Source organism: Eriocheir sinensis, chromosome 62 (genome assembly GCF_024679095.1).
Source record: "Eriocheir sinensis breed Jianghai 21 chromosome 62, ASM2467909v1, whole genome shotgun sequence".
Lineage (NCBI taxonomy): Eukaryota > Metazoa > Arthropoda > Malacostraca > Decapoda > Varunidae > Eriocheir > Eriocheir sinensis.
In genome coordinates, this window is record NC_066570.1 from 8120915 (window position 1) to 8142287 (window position 21373).

Sequence of the window (21373 nt, forward strand, 5' to 3'; positions counted from 1 at the left end):
AAAATAATAATAATAATAATAATAATAATAATAATGATAATAATAATAATCGGTTTATTTAGTTACTGCAGCCGTCAGGCTGAAAATCTACATATATAAAAACATTTTATTCGCTAATGAAACAAGTACAAAAAGAAGGGGGACGGGTCTGAAATGTGTGGGAAGGTTGGGGCGATGGAGCTTTTGGTGGGGGAGGTGGGGGGGAATGCAGTGCGGTGGTGCCGAGAGGGGGGGAAGGTGCGGTCTCTTCATATAACGGTGAGGTCAGGTCACGTGTAAGGCCGGTTTCCTATTATCCGGTTTTGACGGTCCCGTCGACGTTAATGACGTCAAAATGACGTCACAGAAATGGTTGGCGCTATAGTCTATCGACTCTAACTTGAGCCCTGTGGCTTTGCCAGGGGAACCCCCCATTGTTTACACATCTAACGATGACCTGCGCGCATGGTGATCTGTCTCTTTGTTAGTCTGTACGTTATCTATTTTTGAATATACAGTATATATATATATATATATATATATATATATATATATATATATATATATATATATATATATATATATATATATATATATATATATATATATATATATATATATATATAACGACTCTGTAAACCTTCCTTTTCACTTGGCAACGTGGCTCATGCGACGATGCCAACTGATGGACCTTGGCAACAGGCCGCAGGCGCCACTGCGCCAGGTCGCGCCATTCACCCTTTCACCACCACGGAAGACTCACGTAGATCTCACTCTCGCGTCCTGCGCAGTTAAGCAAAAGATATTATATATAACGTAAACAAGAGAGAGAGAGAGAGAGAGAGAGAGAGAGTGAGTGTGGGGTGAGAGATAGAGGAGAGTGATGGGGTGATGTGGCAGTAGCGCGGCTCAGGGGAGCCGTGCCTAAAGGCTCAAGTTAGATACGATAGACTATAGGTACTAAGGAGATGGGATCCGTCACGCCGCTTGTTGACAAACAAAGCATGGACCACATGGACGACAGCGACTTCTTGATTGCTGCCTTTGTATACTTGCTACGGTCAGAAGGCAGGCCAGCTAGGAGGCGGCGAAGGTTCTGGCCACGATAACAATTATTTCAAGCCTTGAAATTATTATTAAATGCTACAGATCATTACATGTGGGTTGGCGGGACAACCACACTCGCAGACAACTCAACATACACTCTACAAGGGAACTGTGGTAAAACCCAGTCCAAGGCAGGCTTTGAGGTCTGCTCTGCTGATGAACAACTAGAAAACAACTGACTGAATTCTCAACCATCTGCCTGCCTACTGAAGTCGCTCCCTGTTCACAATATAATTTTGGTATGGGAGAAACTGAAATAGTTCGCTCATGACTCCCGGGTGTTCTCTGCAGCAGAAGAATACATATATTTGCTTCCAATCTCCCCGCCATAATTCTGGGTTTGTTTACACCTGGGTGGTGCGGCGGTGTGCGTTGGTGCCACACTTCCAGTTTTCAACAAAAGATATTTATTGCCAAACGAAATAGATGTAGGCCTACATAATGCAAATGTATCTATATTATTATTATATTGAAATGTATGTATATGTTATTTTGTATCTAAGTACTTCCATTTCATATTTTCATGATATGTAGAATATTCAACATCACTGAATGGGCCACCACCGCCGCCGACCCGGACCCAAAAGTTAACTTGGATTCATCTCTGGACGGGCCGACGGGGCTCCGCGCGCGGGGCCCGGTTCCCACTGTCGTCGCCGTCGATGACGTCATTGACGGTCGACGGGACCGTCAAAACGGGATATTGGGAACCCGGCCTTAATCCTAAGTTCAGACGCTGGGTTCAGGTGACAGTTGACGGTGGTGGTGCAGGTGGGCAGTTTATGGGAGGTCACTCAGGTACCCAGGCTTAGTAAGATGCTAAGCTCCTGGGGCGGCGAGATACATGTGGTGGTTTGCTGCCCGGCTGGTTCATGTAGCCGTGGGAACAAGTGCACAACGTTGAAGTTGCCGTACTTCTTGCTCCAAACCAGAGTGACGAGGCTGCCACACTGCCTGTCACCTGAACTGACCTTCCCCTGCTGCTGGGTGACCCAGAGGATATCTTGCGGAGCATGAGGGTGTCGGCAGGGACGCGGTGGATGACGAGGCGTTGGCGACACAGCTCTCACTACCCTTACAGCACCACTAACACACTGCACTCACTGTATGTTTATATGTCAACATTTCACAAAAGTTCTTTGGAGTAATGAGTTCCTCGAATAAATGGGAAGGGGCGGGGAATGGAGAGTGAAGTAAAAGGAAAAGGCTCAACAGGCTGACCCTATGGCTGCTATAGGGAGCGCCATGTGACACGTCTTGACCCCGTGAGGGTCAGGACAGGTGTGTGTGTGTGTGTGGGGGTGGGGGTGGGTGTGTTTGTGTGCGCGCGCACGCTACTTGTAAAACCTAACAGCGATGAGGATGGAGCGGTGGGCACCGGATGTAGACGGGGCTGAAGGTGTCTAGCTTCTCTGCACGTAGTCGGTGCAGGTGTGATGGTCGCTGTGAGTTAGAGTTAAACGGTAAATCTCTTCGGCAGCTCCCTGCATGACTGAGCAGCCCCCCGCATTGCTCATCCCACATTGAGGAGGAACCTAGAAAAGGTGGTCTAAAACTTGCCCGTTATCCATTCTCTTGATGGTCAGCTGCAGACCATTAAGACGTTTCCTTCACATGCAGCCACAACAGAAAAAACACTATTAATTGCGACCTCGAACGACAGGATAGTACTTCTCAATTGTCATGACCATAACGATCTAATTTCTAGACCAAATTGAGGGACTGCGCTTGTGGCACACGAGCTTCGCCAATACAACATCGGTATTGCAGCACTGACCGAAACACATCTGAGTAGGGAAGACTCACGCACTGAGTAGGGAGAAGGATATACATTCTTCTGGAGAGGACTTCTGAAGAGTGAAAAGTATATCCATATTCCAGTGTTGGTTTTGCCGTAAAACCTCTCCTGCACCAAATTCCTGAGACGCCCGTCAGCATCAGTGAGGGACTAATGTCATGGCGGACATCCTTGAGCAAAGACCAATACATCACCATCATAAGTGTCTATGCCCCTACTCTTGTTGCAGAGGGAGCAGAAAATGATAACTTCCTTACCTCTTGATGCGTGTCTGCAACCAATCCAGCGTTCCGACAGGACTAAGCGATTTGAATGCGAGGATTGGACAGGAGCATGATTTCTAGCCTGACGTTCTAAGTAAGCATGGTGTTTGGAAGGCCAGCAATAACGTGCTCAATCAAGTAAATCCCATCGTGCGACACATACTTAATTAATGAACTGTCAAACCTTCTACCTCTGGAACCACAAGGCGAAATACTACAAGTGGCTGATGTCATGAAAGCTATCAGTGAACTGAAGGAAAACAAAAATCTTGAGCCATATTATATCCTAGGCATAGGCGTACGAGCCGGGGAGAGGGGGGCAGATTTGGGCTGACCAAATTTTTTCGTGTAGAGTAGCCATCGTAGCAATCTAACAGGACTATTGAAATGGCGGCTAGCTCGTGAGCCAAATCCGCCCCTTGTGTGGTACATTTCAGTAACATTTCAGTAATATATATATATATATATATATATATATATATATATATATATATATATATATATATATATATATATATATATATATATATATATATATATATATATATATATATATATATATATATATATATATATATATATATATCTCCACACTGGTGGTTTTAGCTCAGTGGTAGAGCTCCTCTCGTATCACTCTACTCTCCCAAGACAAGCCCAGAATACGTTGGAGGCATGTGGTATGGAAAAGTTCAAGTTGTTTTACATATCGTCTGTACGGTGTCCATGTTTCAGAGCCATAGAGTAGTGTGGATATGCATATGGCATGATATACAGCAGTCTTGGTAGTAGTTCTTAAGTTGTTGTTTGAGAATACTTTTCTTTTCAGTCGGCCAAATGCGGCTGAGGCTTGATTTATTCTGGCTTGTATTTCTAGGTCGATTGAGCAGGAGGACTGCAGGATGCTACCAAGATATTTGAAGTTTGTGACAGTGTTGATGGGCTCTTGAAGGACGTAAAACCGGTGAGGTTTAGGTGGTGGTTCTATGTACTGAGCCATGATCTTAGTCTTCGAGGCATTGATCTTAAGACCGAGAGAGCTATACACTTCGGCAATGACGTTAAGTGTTTGTTGCATAGTCGGTGGATCGTGTGCCAATAGCGCACAGTCGTCAGCGTACTGCAACTCCAGCATTCTGGTTACCGAGGTTTTGGTATTGGCTTGTAGCCGTCTGATATTAAACAAACTACCGTCGAGACGGTACCGAACCCCAATACCTGCATGTGCTCCTTGTGTATTGTGGAATAATTTTGTCACCGCAAAAAGAAAGATATTAAATAACACTGGTGCCATAACGCAGCCTTGTTTGACTCCCATTTTGACGTCGAAAGGCTCAGACTGGAGTCCACTAGTAAGAACTCGTGCTTGCATTCCATCATGGAGCTGACGAAGAACATTACAAAACTTTGGTGGAACTCCAACTTTTCCAAGCAAGAGCCAAAGTAGTTCGCGATTAACTGTGTCAAAGGCTTTGGAGAGATCTATGAAAGCCATAAAAATGTCCTTCTTTTGTTCCCGACATTTTTCTTGGATTTGGCGGGTAACAAAGATCATGTCTGTGGTAGTACGTTCCTTGCGGAAACCACTTTGTGTTTCGGGGAGGATCCCTTCTGAGATTCTCTGAACTAACCGTGTTAGCATGATTTTTGATAGCACTTTGCCTGCAGCAGCAAGCTGGGAAATACCCCTGCTATTACCGCAAACAGTCCTGTCTCCTTTCTTTTTAAAGATGGTCACTATGTTAGCATCTTTCAGGTTCTGTGGTACAATCTCAGAGGCCCATATTTTGCTGAAGATGGTGTGGAGGCTATCAACCAGGTGATCCCCCCCATGCTTATAGCATTCAGCAGGAATACATCGGGGCCAGGGCACTTGTTTTTAAGTCCTTGTATGGCAGTTCGTATCTCATCTAATTGAAGAGGCTCCTCAAGATCATTAATGACTGGTAAGTTTGGTATGGTGTTGAGTATTTCAGGTCTAGTGGGAATTTCTTGATTAAGGAGAGTAGAAAAGTGTTCTGCCCATCTTTTAAGGATCTGTTGGCTATCCTTGTAAAGACTAGCACCATCAGTCGATCTCACAGGAGCAATGCTCCTCTTCTGTGGGCCGTATGCAGATTCAATAGCGTCATAGAAGCCCTGAGAATTGTTAGTGTCGGCGTGTTGTTGAATTTCATGGGCTTTTCTCACCCACCATTCATTTTCCATATTGCGCAGAGTTCTTTGGACCTGAGATCTGATAGTGTTGAACCTAATTTTGTGGGACTGTGATAGTGGATTTGCTAGTACCACGTCGTGAGCTTGTCTTTTGGCCGCCAATAGATTGTGAATTTCCACAGAGTTTTCATCAAACCAGTCGTGATTTCTCTTTCTCGAGAAACCACAAACCTCAGCAGCTGCTTCATGGACTGCAGCTTGGAACCCTTTCCACATGTTTTCTGAGGTCTCGTTTGCATTTTCTAATGTGCTTTGAAGGGTCTCTAATTTTTCTCTGACTTTATCTTTGTAAAATGCGCACGTTGTTGGATTACTGAGAGCTTTATAGTTAATTTTCTTGTTAGGTGGCCGTCTGGGGTAATGGGGCTAGATTGCTAGATTAAGTTTACTCCTGATGAGTCTATGGTCGGTCCAGCAGTCTGCTCTCCGCATCGCCCTAGTGATCAATACCTCCTTCCTGTTCGCCTGCCGGACAATGACATAGTCCAGAAGATGCCAGTGGTTGGACCTTGGATGCTTCCAGGAAGCTTTGAATTTGTTTTTCATTTGGAAGAGGGTGTTGGTGATGGTGAGGCGATGCTCGGAACAGAGCGTGAGTAGCCTAAACCCATTACTGTTGGATTTTCCAGTACCATGGCGGCCGAGGGCACCTTCCCAGATGTTATGGTCAGTTCCCACTCGGGCATTAAAATCCCCTAGAAGAAGGATTTTGTCAGTGTGTGGTTTATTATGCAGAGTGGCATCAAGATTGCTATAAAATAGGTCTTTGGCTTGATCTTCAGCTTCAAGGATTGGTGCATAGGCACTGAGGATGGTGATATACCGGCCTTTGATAAGGGGGAGGCGCCATGTCATGAGGCGTTCATTTATGCCAGTGGGCATTTCTGGAATATGACGTAGTAATGAGGTCTTTATCGCGAAGCCCACTCCATGTAGTCGTCGAGCACCTTCTGGTAGGCCTCTCCAAAAGAAACTATATCCCTCCCCGACTTCATTAAGGGAATCCTCTCCACTGAAGCGGGTTTCACTAAGAGCTGCAATATCAACAATATATTTTTACAGTTCATGAGCTACTAGGGCTGTTCGCCTCTTGGGTCTATCTGTCTCACCCCTGATGTCCAGTAGGGCTCTTACATTCCGTGTCCCGATAGTTAATCTTTTTGACGTTAATCGTTTGTTATTTCTTCTAGTGTTTCGGCTGCTATAGGGATGTCCTGATGGCTGCAGCAGACCATCCGGATTAGTTGGAACAGCATATTTTTCAGACTCCTTTTATAGGTCGCCCCCCCCCCCCACACCACCACCACACACACACACACACACACACACACACACACACACACACACACACACACAAAGTTTGTTATCGTTCTTGTTTACTTTGCTTTTTTCTCTTGTCTCCACCGGCCTGCTTGTATCGTCTGGTACACACTACGTACACATTATACTATTGTCTCATTATATAACGCAGCTTCGAATCTTCTTTTTGTTTCATCATTCTCAAAGCGACATATATTATATCGAATGATTTTCATAACATGGTGTCACAGTTGTCATGTAACACTAATTCTGAGATCGTTTGTGTTTGTCCTTGGCGAACAATTATTTCAAGAACTCATAAGGCCGGAGGTTCATGTTTTTCCTACCTTTGTAGCGCTTTGCCAGACAAACATCGCGCCTCAACCTGCCCTCCCGCTTCGCCCGGCAGGGGAACACCTTAGTGTGTGTTTGCTGGACTGTGGTGGGGGAGGGAGTTGGGGCTTTTTGTCAATGTGTGAGGGGGGTGAGTGAGAGGGTAATAATGTATATTTGTGGACGCAGTGCATATGTTTGTGTGGAAGGGTGGGGATGTGATGCGTGGAAATTTGCTAACTTTTACCTTGGTGCAGCGAGTGGCGCAACTGGTTAGAGAGCCGCGCTGCCAGGCTTCACGGCCCGACAGGGCGGCGGTTCGAGCCCGCTCAGGCCGGATTCTTTCCGTTGACTAGGAGTGGTTACTGTACTTGAGCAAGAGGGATGGGGTAAGTGGTGTCTAAGGTCCTGGCAGTACCCAGAGATCGACGATAAAGAGCACTTGCTCGTGTCGGGAGGGTACCTGCTGGCGATTGCGAGTCCAACACGTGATCAGGCCGTGGTGGTGAATTACACACACACACACACACACACACACACATACGAAAAAGAAAATGAGAAATATTGTAAACATGAATCGTAGTTTAAAAGCTACCTTACCTCTTCTTTTTCCTCTCCTCCTCCTCCTCCACCTCCTCTTCCTCGCTCTACTTCCGATACCCACCCCTGCAGCAGTACTTCCGTGCGGATCACTTCCCCTTGAGTTGAGGAAGTGTCGTCGGCGGTCAAGGGCGTGGTGGTGCGTAGTGGGGGAGGGGGTGCATGGGGGTCTTGTCTGGTGAAGGCCAAGGTCATGGTGAAGGGAGCAAAACTTAATTATGTACTAAATGGCTTACCCCTCCCCGTTAGTTCCTCACTCTGTCTACCCCGCACCGTGGTTTACCTTCTCCCCACTTTCATTGTTTCCACACTCTACTTACTTCTTATATCCTTTTCCTTCCTTCATTTTTTTTTTACAAATGTTGTACGAAAAGGAATAAACTTCTACCACAGAAATAAAACTCGACGACCACTTTTTTCATCTTAATATTCGCCAAGGTAAAGAGATACAACTTCTTGGTGATTGTTTAATATGGTTACACTTAGGTTTGAGGACATACCACCCAGTCTAGATCATGTGGTCTGTGTGGTCTGATCATTATGCATATCTCTCTCTCTCTCTCTCTCTCTCTCTCTCTCTCTCTCTCTCTCTCTCTCTCTCTCTCTCTCTCTCTCTCTCTCTCTCTCTCTCTCTCTCTCTCTCAGCCATTATTTTAGCTACTCACCTTATCCTCATCTTTACTACCCCCCTTCCTCACAACTCTGACCTTTACTTCCTGACTCCTTAGACTCATTCACTGGCGCGATTACTTTTTTTCATATATATATATATATATATATATATATATATATATATATATATATATATATATATATATATATATATATACTGCTCTATATAGTTAAGTGGCCAAATACGTAGATAAAAGAGCGGAAACTACCTGTTTTTGCGTTTATTTACACAATAAAAAAAAGGCACTAAATTCCATAAAAAAAAAACATGCTGCAAACTTGGTGTCCTTCAATGCCTCAAAAACTAATTTTCTCCACCTGTCAACTCGACACAATCTTCCAAACACCTATCCCCTATTCTTCGATCACACGCAACTGTCACCTTCTACAATAAACTGCAGTCTGTCCTTAATTCCTAATCTCAACTGGAAACCTCATATCTCCTTACTAAATCAGCTTCCTAGAGGCTGGGCGTTCTGTACCGTGTCCGCCAGTACCTTTCCCTCTCCCAGATGCTGTCCATACACAAGGGCCTTCGCCGCCCTCATATGGAGTATGCATCTCACGTGTGTGGGGGCTCCACACACACAACTCTCTTGAACAGAGTAGAGTCTAAGGCTCTTCGTCTCATCAGCTTCCCTCCTCTTACTGACAGTCTTCTACCTCTTAAATTCCGCCGCAGTGTTGCCTCTCTGTCTATCTTCTATCGATATTTTCATGCTGACTGCTCTTCTGAACTTGCTAACTGCATGTCTCCCCCCTTCCCACGGCCCCGCTACACTCGACTTTCTACTCAAACTCATTCCTATTCTGTCCAAATTCCTTATGCAAGAGTTAACCAGCAGTTTCATTCATCCCCTACCCTGGTGAACTCCGGAATAATCTTCCATCGTCTGTATTTCCTCCTGCCTACGACTTGATCTCTTTCAAGAGGAGAGTATCGAGACACCTCTCCTCCCAAAATTGACCTCTCAAGCCGGTATTTCACGGGAACGATTTTGCTTTGGACCCAGACCTTCGGGTGGTAACTTTCGCTGAGCTGCTGAGGGAACATGACATGCACTAATCACACGAGGATGCTACGTTTGATGGGCATTGGGCAATCTTGGTCTTGATTTTCCTTTCAGGGACTGGGTACGTACTTTCAAGTAGAAATAGATGTTGATTAATTTCTGTCAGTCATATTATCTTTTAATAAAGTTATTTTTACACCGAAAAAAAATGCATTTACAATAAATACACACCTCATCCTTTCTCCCTCCGTTCCTCACCTCACCTGGATGAATGAGATGAATTTAAGAGTTGTTCAGTTGATACAAATACGGTTGGAGGTTTAAATGTAATGTTAAACAATTTTACAGACAGGGAAGGCAGAAGAAGAATGAATGACAAGTGTTCACGAGTAGTAATGTGGAGCGACAACATTGGATTGCAAAAGACTTAATCAGAACCCAACTATAAGAATAAATACGATGTATGCAAAGTCCCTCCCTATAAATATTCAAAGTAGTAGAGAGAGAGAGAGAGAGAGAGAGAGAGAGAGAGAGAGAGAGAGAGAGAGAGAGAGAGAGAGAGAGAGAGAGAGAGAGAGAGAGAGAGAGAGAGAGAGAGAGAGAGAGAGAGAGAGAGAGAGAGAGAGAGAGAGAGAGAGAGAGAGATTTACATAGATTTACATAGAAAATCAGACCACACAGACCCCATGGTCCAGACTAGGTGGCCTATCCTTAAACCTAAGTGATTCTACATTAATCAGATGGCTCCAAAACATTGCATTTCTACTCTAGTTAATATTAAGTTCAAAGAAGTGACGGTCGAGCTTGTTTTTAAAGGAGTCAATCGTGTTACACTGGACCACTGAAGGTGGGAGCTTATTCCATTCTCGCACTACAACGTTGGTGAAAAAGAATTTGGTGTAGTCTGAATTAACTTGTCTACATTTGAGTTTTATGCCATTGTTCCTCGTTCGCAAAGTGTTATCGATCATAAACAATTTTGTTCTGTCTACATTCGTGAAACCATTAAGTATTTTAAAACATTCGATCAGTTTTCCTCGGAGGCGACGTTTCTCAAGAGAGAACTTGTTAAGGGTGGAAAGCCTTTCTTCGTAGGATTTGTTGCGCAAGGAAGGGATCATTTTTGTTGCCAGACGCTGAACACCTTCTAATTTAGCAATGTTCTTTGCATGGTAGGGAGACCAAAACTGTACTGCATATTCCAAGTGGGGTCTGACTAAACTATTGTAGAGTGGAAGTATTACATCTTTATTCTTAAATAAAAAAGTTTCTTTTAATGAAGCCCAACATTCTGTTCGCTTTATTTGCTGCATCAATGCATTGCTGTGAGAATTTGAGGTTTGACGCGATTTTGACCCCCAGGTCATTAACGCATTGAACGCTTTTTTTTTTTTTTTTTTTTTTTTTTTACAACAAAGGAGGCAGCTCAAGGGCACACACACAAAAAAACAATAATAAAAAAAAGCCCGCTAATCGCTGCTCCCATAAAAGAATCAAAAGAGGTGGCCAAAAGCAAGGTGAAATTCGGGAGGAGAGGTGTCCTGATACCCTCCTCTTGAAAGAGTTCAAGTCATAGGCAGGAGGAAATACAGATGAAGGAAGATTGTTCCAGAGTTTACCAGCGTGAGGGATGAAAGAGTGAAGATGCTGGTTAACTCTTGCATAAGGGTTTGGACAGTATAGGGATGAGCATGAGTAGAAAGTCGTGTGCAGCGGGGCCGCGGGAGGGGGGAGGCATGTAGTTAGCAAGTTCAGAAGAGCAGTCAGCGTGGAAATATTGATAGAAGATAGAAAGAGAGGCAACATCGCGGCGGAATTTAAGAGGTAGAAGACTATCAGTATGAGGAGGAGAGCTGATGAGACGAAGAGCCTTAGCCTCCACTCTGTCCAGAAGAGCTGTGTGGGTGGAGCTCCCCCACACGTGAGATTCATACTCTATACTGTTTGAGTTTAACGCCGCGCATTTCGTAATCGAACTTCTTATTTCTTGTTCCAACTTGAAGGAGAGAGAGAGAGAGAGAGAGAGAGAGAGAGAGAGAGAGAGAGAGAGAGAGAGAGAGAGAGAGAGAGAGAGAGAGAGAGAGAGAGAGAGAGAAGAGAAAAGAGCTCTCTTGGACAAAGTGGAGTCTAAGACTCTTCGTCTCATCAGCTCTCCTCCTCTAACTGATAGCCTTCTACCTCTTAATTTCCGCCGCCATGTTGCCTCTCTTTCTATCTTCTATCGTTATTTTCACGCTGACTGCTTTTCTGAACTTGCTAACTGCATGCCTCCCCCGTCTCGCGGCCCCGCTGCACACGACTGTCTACTTATGCTCATCCCTATACTATCCAAATCCCTTACGCACGAGTTAACCAGCATCTTCACTCTTTCATCCCTCACGCTGGTTAACTCTGGAACAATCTTCCTCCTACTGTTTTTCCTCCAGCCTACGACTTGAACTCTTTCAAGAGGAGGGTATCAGGACACCTCTCCTCCCGAAATTGACCCCTCTCTCGGCCACCTCTTTTGATTCTTTTGAGGAGCAGCGAGTAGCGGCCTTTTTTTTATCATTGTTTCCTTTTTTGTGCCCTTGAGCTGTCTCCTTTGTTGTGAAAAAAAAAAAAAAAACTATCTATGGAGCTACATATAAAAATTCATAGTACAGAGAGAGAGAGAGAGAGAGAGAGAGAGAGAGAGAGAGAGAGAGAGAGAGAGAGAGGCTGATGACGTCATTGAGGTTTGAGGAGCATAAGAACCAGCCGGCGAATCAGGGTGAAGTGAGGCGCCCGGACTAACGTGAGCGGGCTGCCTGAGAAGCAGAAAATAGCTCCAGCCTATCCGCTCTAGTACCGCCTATGGTCCATGAGCAGAGTCCCATCTGTCAGCATTTGCTCACGGACGGGGCCTGCTCAACCAAAATCGTTCTCGTGAAATACTGGCTCTATGGCCACTCCTCTAAACTCTTTTATAGGGGCAGTGATTAGCGGGCTTATTTTTTCTCATTATTAATTTTTGTGCCATTGAGCTGCTTCCTTTACTGTAGAACAATAATGAGAAGAATAGTAAGAGATCAACAAAAAATCATAATTTATAAAGTTGTCGACCTATGTCTCGACGAGGGAGAAAGGAGTGAGAGCAAGGAAAGATGAGGCTAGAGCTAGGGGTTGTGAAGGTGACGCCTGGTGCAGAGTTACTAATTACTGTGTGAGAGAGGGAGGGAAGGAAGACGGGAGAGCATGCACCACAAGATATTACTGTCTGTCTGTACTTCGAAGCCATGCGACACATTCATCAGATTATTGGTGCTTGTCTTCCTTTTACGGTAATTGTACTCTCCTCGCGCATCGCAGTCTCAACGCTTCTGAAGTTCATAGTTTTATATATAGCTCTATTTTTTCACATTTTACTTAAATGTGGATTGCAGATCTGTATATAGATAGATACAAAGTTAGATGGATAGATAGGTAAATAGATAGATAGATAGATAAATATCCCCATTGTAAAAGAATTTAACTTTTCACGCCTTGCTCAAGATGAAAAGTAACGATCTGCGGTTTTCCCTTGAAAATTTCATTATGGCATTAAGCTTTTTTTTTTATTTTTTTTTTATTCTTGACTGCCGTAACCAATACCAGCGAGAAGGGCGCGTGGCCTACAACCGTTCAGCCTTCCTTGGTTTGCCCAGCAACGGGCCTGCCACGTGTCAGTCTCGTGAGAAGCCTTTCGGGACAGGTCTGGGTATTTCATCAAATAAGAGACAAGAAAATCGACGCCGGTCAAGGTGGCCTCGCAACAGGGACGTCGAGCGTGTTGTGTGCAAGGGCAAGTCTTGATGGCGGGGTAATGGGCTCTGGGAAGGGTGAGTCTTTATTTTCACCTCAGCTTTCTTACGTTTTAGGACTCGGAAAGTTTCAAAGGCAATACTTGGAGATGACCTCGACCTTGATCCGTCTGCACCCACAGTCGGCGTCCGTTGCCGTACATGGGCCACGACCACGATCCTGCCCAGGATGGGCGGCGCTCCGTGTCGTCCCTCACTAGAATTTGCTGCTTCACTGTACTCGTGGGGAGTCAGGAGGCTTCTTGTTGCATAATATCAAATTATACGCTCCACAAAACTTCGTGCTCCGTGGAGTCGAATAATGGGCAGAAGTTATAGTTTCCTCTCACATTTTTACTCCAATAAGTTACTAAAGTGGTGGGGCAAATGCAGAACCGCAACCTAGAATGAGGAGGACTATGATAAGGTTTTGCATCGGCAAAATCACCTGATAAGAAAATTATTAAACCAAGACAACGTTTTGGAGGCTGCTCGAAGCATGCGTTGACAAGCGTCCTAACGTCAAGGTGTTCAGTAGGAGTCTCGTTCACGGATAGTAATTTTGTGGTGGTTTTCACATCACAATATGTTGCGATACTCATGTTAACCAAACCCAGTTGACGCGCTTGTAGTGGCGACGAGGCGCTTGCGTCCAGCAGCCTTTTGATTGAACCTCACGCCTTACCATTTTTATGGAACACCTCGTGTATATTTTTACCCTAAACCTGATCTCTCCATCTGTAAAAACTAAGATGAAGGAAAAAATGGCCATGAATTTGAATCAAATTCATTAATTTTCACCAGATCTTATCACTATTACACGACACTTGGAAGGGCAGTCCTGTGTGGCGAGAGGTAAAAGGCAGGACTACTACGACTACTACTATAAAAAAAAATACTGGTAAGAATAAGAATAAGAACCAGGAGAAGAAGAAAAAGAAAAAAAAGAAGAATAAGAAGAAGATAGAATAATAAGAATAAGAATAGTTATGTAAAGGAACATCAGCCGAAGTTAACAGTAAGAATAAATTTGAATATAAGTATTAAAAAAAGTCAGGAAAGCTGCAGCGGAGGGAGAGCAAGCGGTAAACAGCGGAGTGTCGATGAGCCTGAGGGCGCATGACGCGGCTCACCCTGCCAGCGCTACAAACACGGATGCTCTTGAGTCAAATGTTGCATCAGTCACTCCGTCTTGATGGTCCCCGAACAAAGAAACAACATCCTCTTTACTACTTTTCTCCTTCCTCGTTCGTTTTTTGTTCGTCGCCTCCCTGGAAAACGGTTGACCAGTGGAATATATTACTCAGAAATGTTGGAAGTGTAAACACATAAAAACCAGCCCAGACAACTATATTCTAAGGCCACCAAGAAAGTGCCATAACGATGAGCTGTCTTTTCCTGTTGTATACATTGTAGTTTATTTTCTGTGGCATGCTTCCTCACAGGTTATCGGTTCATTCTCTACTCCTTTAAGAGCCTCCTTTCCTTGCTGTAGCTCTGTCGTGCTATGGTAATATCCCGAGGCACCTCTGCAAGGCCATGCAACACATATTCATGTCTCTGTTGGTTGTCTGGACACGGAGCGTGGAGTTGATCCTAAGCTTGTGGTGATAGGGAAGAAGTGTTAATTCGCAGAACGATGAGGATTTCCGTATGGACTTCGCGGAAAGCACAAGGATGACGCGGAAAACACAAGGATGAATGCATACTAGAGGTCAGCTTCTGAGAACTATTTTTTATAGTTATTTGCTGTCTCCCTCTCCTCCCATAATTTTTTTTTATCCTAAGCAAAAGAGAAAGAAAAAACGTATCATGAAGACGCATACTGTAGTAAAGACCAAACAAGAGCAGAGAGAAGAAGCGAAGAAGGGCAAAGAAAATAGGAAGCGAATAACGATGACCAGCAGAAAGGGATTACAAAAGAAGCCAAAATATACAGTGAGGAAGATAAACGAGGACGTAAGGAAGGAGGAAACCACTAAAAAGATAAATCACCAAAAGGTATTATTACGGAGAGAAAAAAAGTTTACCTCGACACGAAGAAAGGAACCGGAACTAATGAAAAAAAAAAAAAATGCTATATTCACTGCACAATAAAACGGGATACATAAATAAAGAGACGGAAAATAATCACTATATAATTTTACATGTAAAAAGTTGAATTCGAAAGCATTCCACATGTAATAAGTAGACAAGCCAGGCGATTAGGTGTGTGTGTGTGTGTGTGTTGATCCAAGGACCTTATAGAGTTAATGACAGAAAAAGGAAGGAGACAGGGAAAAGCAAAAGGTGAAGGAGACGGAGGAGAGAGTGTAGACAACGAAAAGAGAAAAGCGCGATGTGGAGGGAAGATATTTAAGAGGGGGGGGTGGGGGTAGTAAGAGGAAGGGACAGGGAAGAGAGAGAGAGAGAGAGAGAGAGAGAGAGAGAGAGAGAGAGAGAGAGAGAGAGAGAGAGAGAGAGAGAGAGAGAGAGAGAGAGAGAGAGAGAGATTTGCATATGGATTTACATAGATATTCAGACCACACAGTTCCTATGGTCCAGTCTAAGTGGTATGTCCTTAAACCTAAGTGAAATTCTATCAAATCAAATACCACCAAGACTTTACATTTCTACCCCAGTGAATATTAAGGGGAAGGAAGTGGCGGTCGAGCTTGGGTTTTTTTTATAATTAATCAAGAGAGAGAGAGAGAGAGAGAGAGAGAGAGAGAGAGAGAGAGAGAGAGAGAGAGAGAGAGACAATGTAGCTCAGACCCTGCATATTCACACACAGAAAAGAGAGAGAGAGAGAGAGAGAGAGAGAGAGAGAGAGAGAGAGAGAGAGAGAGAGAGGAAGGCGAAGGGTCAGTATAGGGGCGAGTGTGGTGAGGCCATCCAGAGGCAGCCAGCCATTCCCGGCATAAGAATAGAGGGTCAAGGGAGGCGAGACAAGACAAGGGGCGGCCTTCACAGGACTATCGGCTTTGTAAATCACTCGCCTTGTCGTCTTCATCCTGTTTCCTTCTTTTCCTTTTCCTCCCTTCATGCGTCATGCAAATTGTAAACATGTATACTTTATCAAGTGAAATGTGTATAGTTTCAAATAAGAACGTTCCATTACCTCAGTGGGGCTTCGTGGTGCAGTGGTTAGCACACTCGGCTCACAACCGAGAGAGCCCGGGTTCGATTCCCCGGGCGGAATGGAATAATTTGGGCAGCTTTTCCGATATCCCTACGCCCCTGTCCATACAGCAGTGAATGGGTACCAGGTATGAATCAGGGGTTGTGTCCCGTCTCCTGGGATCTGTTCCTTTCTCCTATAATTCCTTCCCCCTGCTGTCTCCCTCCGGCATATGACCACGGATGTTGCGCCGACTAAACGAAACTTTTTTTCATTTTCCTCCTAATATCCTTTTTCCTTCTCCTCTTTCTCCCCCTTCTTCCGTTTTCTTTTTCTTTTTTTTCTTCCTTTTGAAAGAAGAAGAATCAGATAGAGGAGGAGGAGGAAGAACGAGTAATAGAATGCTTCCTTTTATAATAGCTTCTCCCCTATAGCCAAGACCCACATCTTCACGTATAAGACCCTGTCACTCTTGAATCCTTAATTTAAAACGGAGCCATTGTAGCCAGTGCTTAAAACCCATACCCTTTTATACTTAAGCAAGCCGAAGACCTAACGTGATTTCCTTGTCATCCTGGAACGCTTAACAGAAACACTCCTAAACACATAACACATTAATTCTTATTTAGCAGACTCGAGATTAGTGGAACGGTCAGACTACCACCAGGTTCATAAAACTACCCCTGGAAATGCCCACAACTCCTACGAAAGCCTTGTCAAATATGTGTTCTTGGGCGGCGAAATGTCTCATAATCGATCCTCTTTTTTTTCTTTAAATTTCCCTTTATTCCGTATTTTCCCTCTTTAAAAGCTCACACACACACACACACACACACACACACACACACACACACACACACACACACACACACACGAGTTGAATCCTGTGTGTAATGTGTTTGCCTATATGATACTTGAGTAATTTAAAAGATATCAGATAAAAATTGTCAAGTGTGGGTCATAACTGCCAGGGGTTGGTATTACAAGACACTTTGCCATCTCAAATCACCTATTACTAAAGGTCAAAGAGGGGATCAGTCGGGTTCAAATGAGAGTTTATTTAGGTTCACGGTACAGAAGAAGGGTCAGACTACCACCAGGGTCATAAAACTACCCCTGAAAATGCCCACAACTCCTACGAAAGCCTTGTCAAATATGTGTTCTTGTCTCGTAATACGACCCTTCAGTGAACAGTAAGATAATTATGAAGAGAGAAGAAGCTGAGGTAAGAGCAACATCTCGTGAATCACCTCTGGAATAAAATGGATATTCACATGTTAGCTTATTCTAGTACCTTTGTAGGGACCCCATCTTTATAAACCCTTCTAACAAGTTGTTCCACTATTGGGCTAGGGTATAATGTTCGATTGCATTTAACCCCCAAAAATGTATTATCCTTGGAAAACATAGCATTCTCAATTAATTAAATAATCGTCAAATATAATCGATTTGGGCGGGTCATTCGGCAATTAGAGAAAAAAATACACCGTGAATCACAAGGTATGCCACACTCCTCTCCCACCTCGCCCACCCTTCTCGTGCTGCTCAGAGGTCCCTCCCGCCTTGGTGCCGTCTTCTAGGTTTCTCCCGCCGGCCTCCACCCACATGAGTCATGGTCAAGATTAAGGAAAAGTCAATATTTGATGCTTCACAGGGGTGTAGAGTGGCCGCCTCGGGGACAAGGTGAACCGTGCTGGGCTGAAGCGTTTTTGTGTGTGTATCTCCTTGTCACACACACACACACACACACACACACACACGTGTGTGTGTGTGTGTGTGTGTGTGTGTGTGTGTTGCCACTCAGGTTTTTTTTTACCTAGATCTAGGTTTTTTTGCAGTGATCTAGGTTTCTGGGTGTGTTTTTTAATAAAAGTCCATAAATCTAGTCGTTTTTTTTATTTTTTTAAGCTAATTATTTACACATTTTTTTTCTATTCGAAGCGGTAGTAGTATTTTGAAATATACAGTGACGAACAGCTTGAGTGAACACCTGAACGGATATCAGTATACCTGCCGTACGCTTTTTGGCGAGAATCCCCCCCCCCCCCCTTTAATAAGGGCGGGGCCTATACGATTCTGACAGCCCAGAGCTACCGATTGGTTCCGTGGAGACAAAAAAGAAGGCTACGATTTAAGCTGATAATTAGGCTACCTGAGGATTAACTTTAGGGTACAGGAGGAGTAAGAAGTACACACACACACACACACACACACACACACACACACCAATAATGGCACCAATAATGTTCATAATATATATAAATGATATGCCGATGGGTATAAAAAGTTATATGAGTCTTTTTGCAGACGATGCAAAGTTAAGAAAAGTGAAGACGGAGGAAGACTGTGAAGAACTGCAAAAAGACCTGGATAGTGTATTGATGGAGCCAGTTACGGGAGATGGAATTTAACGCAAACAAATGTCATATTATGGAAATGGGGAAAAGTAAAAAAAAGGCCGAGGAAAAAATACAGGATGGGAGAAGAAAACTTAAAGGTGGTACATAAAGAAAAAGATTCAGGAGTAACGATGCAAGACACACCATCCCCAGAAAAGCATATAAACAAGTTATTTGGAGAAACCTACAGGATGATGCAAAATATAAGGGTATCAGTCCATTATATGAACAAGGAAATGATGAAGAAAATAATAAAAATAATTAAGGATATCAGAAAGTTGGAAAGAATACAGAGAATTGCAACTAAAATGGTCCCAGAACTCTCGAATATGAGGTATGAAGACAGATTGAAGGAGATGGACTTGACGACACTGGAACAAAGAAGGGAGAAAGGAGGTCTGCTCACGCTGTACAAGTTGGCAAATAAGTTTGATGAGGTGGAAAGAGATGATCTCTTCTCTACTGCGAGAACGCAGGGGGTAAGAGGACATGGAAAGAAACTTAATAAAGGAACCTGTTTGAGTGACTTGAAAAAGTATAGTTTTCCTCAAAGAAGTGTTAACACCTGGAACAGCTTGCGGGAAGGAGTGGTGGAGGCGAGCAGTGTCCACCAAATGAAGGAAAGGCTGGATGAATGTAGATATGGAGACGGGGCTATCAAAGCTTAGTTCGGGCCACCTAGAATACAAATAGGTAAATACACACACACTCATAACTCATATTGACTCTATAAGATGATGATGATGAGTGTGTGTGTGTGTGTGTGTGTATTTTCCTAGTTGTAGTTTTACAGGGCCTGGGCTTATACGCTCGTGTGGTCCCGTCTCCGTATCTATATCTGTTTTGTGGGTAAAAGCAGTGTGTGTGTGTGTGTGTGTGTGTGTGTGCTTTGAGAGAGAGAGAGAGAGAGAGAGAGAGAGAGAGAGAGAGAGAGAGAGAGAGAGAGAGAGAGAGAGAGAGAGAGAGAGAGAGAGAGAGAGAGAGATCCTATAACCAGCTGCAGTTGTGAATTACGTTTTTTTTTTATTTACTACTATATAACCATAATATTTAATAATAAATAATTTTTTTTATTTTTTACGGAATCGATGTTTTTAGGCAAGCCATCTAGGTTTTTCCATATCTAGTGAATGGTAACACTAGCCTCACTCACACACACACACACACACACACACACACACACGAGCAGCGACTAAATTACCGGAAACTCTGAGAGAACATACTTATGAAGAAAGACTGGAGAAATTGGGACTAACAACACTGGAGAGAAGAAGAGAGAAAGGGGACCTACTAGCATTGTACAGGATACAAGAGGGATTGGAGAAATTGGACAGGGAAGACCTAGTGGTAGCTACGTGACAGAAGTGTGACAAGAGGCAATGGTAAGAAACTGAAGAAGAGCGACTGTAGGAGAGACATCAAAAAATACAGTTTTCCATACAGAAGCATAACAACATGGAACGGACTTGACGAGGAGACTGTGTGTGCAAAAACGATTCATGAATTTAAAGCCAAACTGGATAATAAGCGTTATGGAGACGGGACAGCACGAGCATAGTACGGCTCTTTTCCTGTATTTCACAACTAGGTAAATACAACTAGGTAAACACACACACACACACACACACACACACACATATCCTAACCCATCATTTAATGCCATTCACATGTGGCATGCTACTGCTTGTCTTGACAGCCCACTTAGATAGCCTACAGGTTACTGCCATGATTATAAAGACGTTTAGTTCAGGATGTCCAGTACCTCGCTGAAGCACGTGATGCCAGCAATCAACATCAACACGTCCTGACACCAATAATCAAAATCATGTTGCTGTCTGAACTACTTGATAGGTGGGGAATGAAACCAATCTTTGCCTGCACTATGTTAGGTGGGGAATAAAACGAAACTTTGCCTGTACTATGTTGGGTGGGGAATGAAACCAACTACTTGATAGGTGGGGAATGAAACCAACCTTTGCCCGAACTACTTGACAGGTGGGGAATAAAACCAATCTTTGCCTGTACTATGTTGGGTGGGGAATGAAACCAACTACTTGATAGGTGGGAAATGAAACCAACCTTTACCCGAACTACATGCTTGGTATAGGGAATGAAACCAACCTTTACCCGAGCTACATGCCTGGTATAGGGAATGAAACTAACCTTTACCCGAACTACATGATAGTTGGGGAATGAAACCAACCTCTACCCGAGCTGCATGCTTGGTATAGGGACTGAAACCAACCTTTACCCGAACTACATGATAGGTGGGGAATGAAACCAACCTTTACCCGAGCTACATGCTTGGTATAGGGAATGAAACCAACCTTTACCCGAACTACTTGATAGGTGGGGAATGAAACCAACCTTTACCCGAACTACATGCTTGGTATAGGGAATGAAACCAACCTTTACCCGAACTACATGCTTGGTATAGGGACTGAAACCAACCTTTATCCGAACTACTTGATAGGTGGGGAATGAAACCAACCTTTACCCGAACTACATGCTTGGTATAGGGAATGAAACCAACCTTTACCCGAACTATATGCTTGGTATAGGGAATGAAACCAACCTTTACCCGAACTACATGATAGGTGGGGAATGAAACCAACCTTTACCTGAACTACATGATAGGTGGGGAATGAAACCAACCTTTACCCGAACTACTTGATAGGTGGGGAATGAAACCAACCTTTACCCGAACTACTTGATAGGTGGGGAATGAAACCAACCTTTACCCGAACTACTTGATAGGTGGGGAATGAAACCAACCTTTACCCGAACTACTTGATA